This window comes from Apium graveolens, chromosome 3 (genome assembly GCF_009905375.1).
Source record: "Apium graveolens cultivar Ventura chromosome 3, ASM990537v1, whole genome shotgun sequence".
NCBI classification, from domain to species: domain Eukaryota; kingdom Viridiplantae; phylum Streptophyta; class Magnoliopsida; order Apiales; family Apiaceae; genus Apium; species Apium graveolens.
In genome coordinates, this window is record NC_133649.1 from 67101404 (window position 1) to 67107426 (window position 6023).

At 42.1% G+C, this 6023-nt stretch overlaps 1 non-coding gene across 1 annotated transcript; it reads left to right on the forward strand.

The window, feature by feature from the left end:
• Nucleotides 1–4690: 4690 nt before the first annotated feature.
• Nucleotides 4691–4797, forward strand: LOC141715571 (small nucleolar RNA R71). The gene has a single exon (XR_012572328.1). It is a non-coding gene; the product is annotated as a small nucleolar RNA R71 (small nucleolar RNA).
• Nucleotides 4798–6023: the final 1226 nt, after the last annotated feature.

The window sequence follows — 6023 nt, forward strand, 5'->3', positions numbered from 1 at the left end:
GTCCCCATAGTAGTGCTTCAACCGCTGACCGTTAACCTTGAATGCTTGGTCCGAATCATTCTCAAAAATTTCCACCGCTCCATGTGGAAACACAGTTTTGACAATAAAAGGTCAAGACCACCTTGATTTCAACTTCCCAGGAAAAAGTCGGAGCCGAGAGTTGAATAACAGAACTTGTTGCCCTGGCACAAACAACTTAGGATGTAGCTTCCTATCGTGCCACCTTTTCACCTTTTCCTTATACATTTTGTTATTCTCGTACGCTTGAAGTCGAAATTCATCAAGTTCATTAAGCTGAAGCATTCTTTTCTTACCAGCTGCATCTAAATCCAGGTTCAATTTCTTCAATGCCCAGTAGGCCTTATGCTCAAGCTCCGCCGGTAGATGACATCCCTTACCGTACACCAACTGAAACGGTGACATCCCAAGTGGAGTTTTGTATGCTGTTCTGTAAGCCCAAACAGCTTCATCGAGCTTTAAAGACCAATCCTTCCTTGATGGACAAACAACCTTCTCTAGAATGCGCTTTATCTCTCTGTTAGACACTTCCGCTTGACCATTTATTTGCGGATGATAGGCAGTAGCTACTCGATGATTCACATTATAACGCTGCATCATAGAAGTGAACTTACGGTTGCAAAAATGCGATCCTTCATCACTTATGATTACCCGAGGTGTTCCAAACCTTGTGAAAATTTGCTTATGAAGAAAATTTAGCACTGCCTTTGCATCATTTGTTGGTAAAACTTTAACTTCAACCCATTTGGAGACATAATCGACTGCCAGTAAAATGTACTGATTATTGCAAGACGAGATAAAAGGCCCCATGAAATCGATTCCCCATACATCAAAGACCTCGACTTCAAGCATCACATTTAATGGCATCTCATCCTTCCTTGACAAATTTCCCACTCTTTGGCAACGATCACACCTTAAAACAAACTGATGAGCATCCTTGAACAAGGTGGGCCAGAAAAAACCTGCTTGCAGAATACGAGCTGCCATTTTCTCACCTCCATAGTGTCCACCATAAACCGTGGCATGGCAGTCTCGTAATATCCCCTCCGTCTCACAGAACGGGATACATCTCCTGATGATCTGGTCAGCTCCCTGTCTAAACAAATATGGTTCATCCCACATATACCACTTCACCTCATGCAGAAACTTCTTCTTTTGCGCGGATGTCAAATTGGGAGGCATTATATTGCTGACAAGATAGTTTACAATATCTGCAAACCATGGTTCTTCCTCCTGAATTGCAAACAACTGCTCATCCGGAAAAGATTCATTGATTAACGTCCTATCTTGTGAAGTAGAATCGGGATTCTCCAACCTAGAGAGATGGTCAGCTACTTGATTCTCGGTACCTTTTCTATCTTTGATCTCTAACTCAAATTCCTGAAGTAAAAGCACCCAACGAATGAGTCTCGGCTTCGAATCCTTCTTAGAAACCAGATAGCGAATAGCTGCATGATCAGTGAATACTGTCACTTTCGTACCAAGCAGATAAGATCGAAATTTCTCAAAGCCAAAGACTATAGCCAAAAGCTCCTTCTCAGTAGTGGTGTAGTTCAATTGGGCCCCATTTGAAGTCTTACTCGCATAGTAGACCACATGGAAGAGATTTTTCTTGCGCTGTCCCAGAACTGCACCTACCGCATAGTCACTAGCATCACACATCATCTCAAACGGTTCTGTCCAATCTGGTGCTGTAATAACTGGTGCCATGATCAAACTCTCCTTGAGAGTCTCGAATGCTGCCAAACATTCATCATCAAATTTGAAAGGCACATCTTTCTCAAGTAAATTGCACAACGGCTTAGATATCTTTGAAAAGTCCTTGATGAATCGCCGATAAAAACCCGCATGACTGAGAAAACTACGGATTCCTTTCACTGAATTAGGTGGGGGAAGATTTTCAATGACTCCCACCTTGGCCTTGTCCACCTCCAAACCTTTGCCAGAGACCTTATGCCCAAGGATAATGCCTTCACGCACCATAAAATGACATTTCTCCCAATTAAGCACCAAATTAGTTTCCACGCATTTTTTGAGTACGGCGCGCAGATTCTTCAAGCATTCATCATATGAGTGTCCAAAGACGGAGAAGTCATCCATGAACACTTCGACGTTATTTCCTATCATGTCAGAGAATATAGCCATCATACATCTCTGAAAGGTGGCCGGGGCGCCACATAACCCAAACGAAACTCTACGAAAAGCAAATGTGCCAAATGGACAAGTGAAGGTAGTCTTTTCCTGATCCTCTGGTGCAATACAAATCTGATTATACCCGGAATACCCATCCAGAAGACAAAAATACTCATGTCCCGCCAATCTGTCCAGCATTTGATCAATGAATGGGAGAGGGAAGTGATCCTTTCTTGTGGCTTTGTTCAATTTTCTATAATCCATGCATACTCTCCATCCTGTAACTGTTCGAGTAGGGATGAGCTCATTCTTTTCATTTGCGACCACAGTGATACCTCCCTTCTTAGGAACACATTGTACAGGGCTCACCCACGAGCTGTCAGAAATATGATAAATGATGCCTGCATCTAGCCATTTCAGAATTTCTTTCTTCACCACCTCCTTCATGATTGGGTTCAGTCTTCACTGCTGTTCCACAGTTGGCTTACTACCTTCCTCTAACAGAATTTTATGCATAAAATATGAGGGACTTATCCCCTTGATGTCTGCTATAGTCCATCCTATAGCCGATTTGAATTCTCTCAAAATCCTTAAGAGCTTGTCTTCCTCACTACCTGAAAGGTCAGCTGAAATAATAACAGGTAATGTAGATGAATCACCTAAAAAGGCATACCTCAAGTGTTCAGGTAATGGTTTGAGCTCTAAGGTAGGCGCTTCCTCTATTGATGGTTTGAGCTTCCCTTCAGCGTTCTTGAGGTCAGAAGTACCAAGAGATTCAAATGGTATATCTAGCTTTCGCTTCCAGGGAGAAGCGTTCAGATATTGTAATTGCTCGTTGCTATCTTCATCATCACTGTCAAATTCCCCCACTAAGGCCTTTTCCAATGCATCAGACATTAGCATGTGATCGAGTTCCGAAGTAACCGCAGAATCAATCACATCCACTTTTAAGCACTCCTCATCTTCTGTAGGGAATTTCATTGCCTTGAATACGTTGAAGGTCACATCCTGATCTTGAACCCGCATAGTAAGTTCTCCTTTTTGCACATCTATCAAGGTACGGCCAGTTGCCAAGAAAGGCCTCCCCAAGATTATGGGAATCTTTTTATCTTCCTCAAAATCCAGAATAACAAAATCAGCAGGAAAGAAGAGCTTATCCACCTTGACGAGCACATCCTCAACTATGCCCCTTGGGTAAGTAATGGAACGGTCCGCCAATTGTAGCGACATGTATGTGGGTTTTGGATCAGGTAGATCCAGCTTTTTAAAGATCGACAACGGCATCAGATTAATGCTTGCTCCCAAATCACAAAGGCACTTGTCAAAAGTTAGATTGCCAATGGTGCAAGGAATGGTGAAGCTTCTTGGATCTTTCAGTTTTGGTGGTAACTTTTGTTGCAGAACCGCGCTGCATTCTTCCGTGAGAGCAACGGTTTCAAGGTCATCCAGTTTCACCTTCCTTGAAAGAATAGTCTTCATAAACTTCGCATAACTAGGCATTTGTTCCAGAGCCACAGCGAAAGGTATATTGATGTGAAGTTTCTTGAACACCTTCAGAAACTTCCCGAACTGTTTATCCAGCTTTTGTTGCTGCAATCTCTTAGGAAAAGGTGGTGGAGGATAGAGCTGTTTCTCCCCTGTATTAGCCTCAGGAAGAGTGTGTTCAACAGTAGTCTTCCTTAGTTCCGCCGCTTTCTCCCTTTGCTTAGATTCTTCATCTCGAACTTCAGCTTCGACTTCTTTTGCCTTTTCAGCATCAGCTACTTTTCCAGACCTTAAGGTAATAGCCTTGACTTGCTCTTTAGCTTCCTTCTTGCCTGGTACTTCCGTGTCACTGGGAAGAGTGCCAGGTTGATGATTGAGCACTACATTGGCTAATTGACCGATTTGATTTTCCAAGGTCTTGATAGAAATCGCCTGACTCTTGCACAACAGCTTAAGTTCCTCAAAATCAGCACTAGTAGGTGCAGCTGCACTTCCCTGTTGAGGATATGATTGTCTTGTAGCATACTGTTGTGGTTGCTGGAATCCAGGTGGGTTAAACTGTTTACTCACTCCTTGCTGATATGGTGGCTGAATAGCATTCTGATTATTTCACCAGCTGAAATTTGGATGATTTCTGTTGTTAGGATGATAGGTTGCTGGCACAGGCTGCTGTTGTCGCTGATAATTATTCACATACTGAACAGATTCGTTGACAAGAGAACACTGATCCGTAGTATGAGAACCTGCACAAAGCTCATAAACCATAGCTATTTGATTAACTCCATATGTAGCCAAAGAATCAACCTTCATTGATAGCGCTTGGAGCTGGGCTGCAATAGCGGTGGCTGCATCAACTTCCAGAATACATGCTACCTTGCCTGATGTCATCCTCTGAGTTGGGTTTTGATGCTCATTTGCAGCCATCGTCTCAATAAGATTGTACGCCTCAGTATAGCTTTTAGCCCATAAGGCGCCTCCAGCTGCTGCATCGAGCATGGGCCGAGATTGAGCCCCCAAACCATTATAAAAACCAGTGATTACCATCCAATCCGGCATTCCATGATGTGGACATTTTCTCAACATTTCCTTGTAGCGTTCCCAAGCCTCGCACATAGATTCTGTAGGTTGCTGCGCAAACTAAGTAAGAGCACTCCTCATAGCAGCAGTCTTTGCCATTGGATAAAACTTCACCAGAAACTTTTGCGCAAGATCTTGCCACGTAGTGATTGACCCAGCTGGTTCAGAATGTAACCAGTCTTTAGCCTTATCCCTCAGTGAGAATGGGAAAAGCCTCAACTTGATAGCCTCATCAGTCACGCCATTATACTTAAAAGTGCTGCAGATCTCGACAAAATTCCTTATGTGCATGTTGGGGTCTTCAGTTGCCGCTCCTCCAAAAGAAACAGAATTCTGCACCATCTGAATAGTGCCCGGCTTGATTTCAAAGGTGTTAGCTTGAATAGCCGGATGAAGGATGCTTGACTGAATGTCATCAATTTTAGGCCGAGAAAAATCCATAAGAGCTGGATCAGCTTGAACAATATGATCTCCCATGTTTACTGGTTCATTCTGCTCAGTTCCTGAATCCGAATCCTCAAAATCTAACTTCTCCGGTGTATCAAGAACTTCGTCTTTCTCCGCAGCTGTATCTAAGGTCCTCTTGCGAGCACGAGAACGAGTTTGCATAAACGCACTAAAGTACCTGAAACACAACCGAAAAGAGTAATTAACTACTACGTCCTAATCACTGAGTCCTAATGACCAATGATGGTAAGTACATAAACTAAACAACTACGCCGAGTCCCCGGCAGCGGCGCCAAAAACTTGTTAGGGTGAAATCACGCACTAATATTCACGCAAGTATACGCGTTCGCAAGTAATATAGAATACTTTCTAATTCGTTCCCTCAGAGACTCAGACTAAGTTATTGTCTAATTTAACTCACTCACCAATGTATGATTACTTCTCAATGTTAAGATAATAACACTTAAAATTGTTGATTAAATAGTAACTATAATTAACTACTTAATTAACCACTTAACTAACACTGTAATTTATCAATAATAAAACACTCATGAGATCACAACTTCATTATTACTTCCTTCTATAGCCATAGTTATTACCTTTAGCATGTGACAGTGATGATATTAATCGAATAACACAAAACTGATAAAAGCCAACTTTCATTGTACTAATACCATTCTACCAAACATCCACAATTAAGATAGAAATTGAATAGTCATCAATTATGTTGAGTTCCTATATGTCTACAGAAATTGACAACACAACGATTTAAGAACAAGTTATTCCTTTTGATTACATAGGGCAAATAAAACTGTTAGAGTTACCCACTAATCATGCACAACGTACATGAACCTATGCTAGCA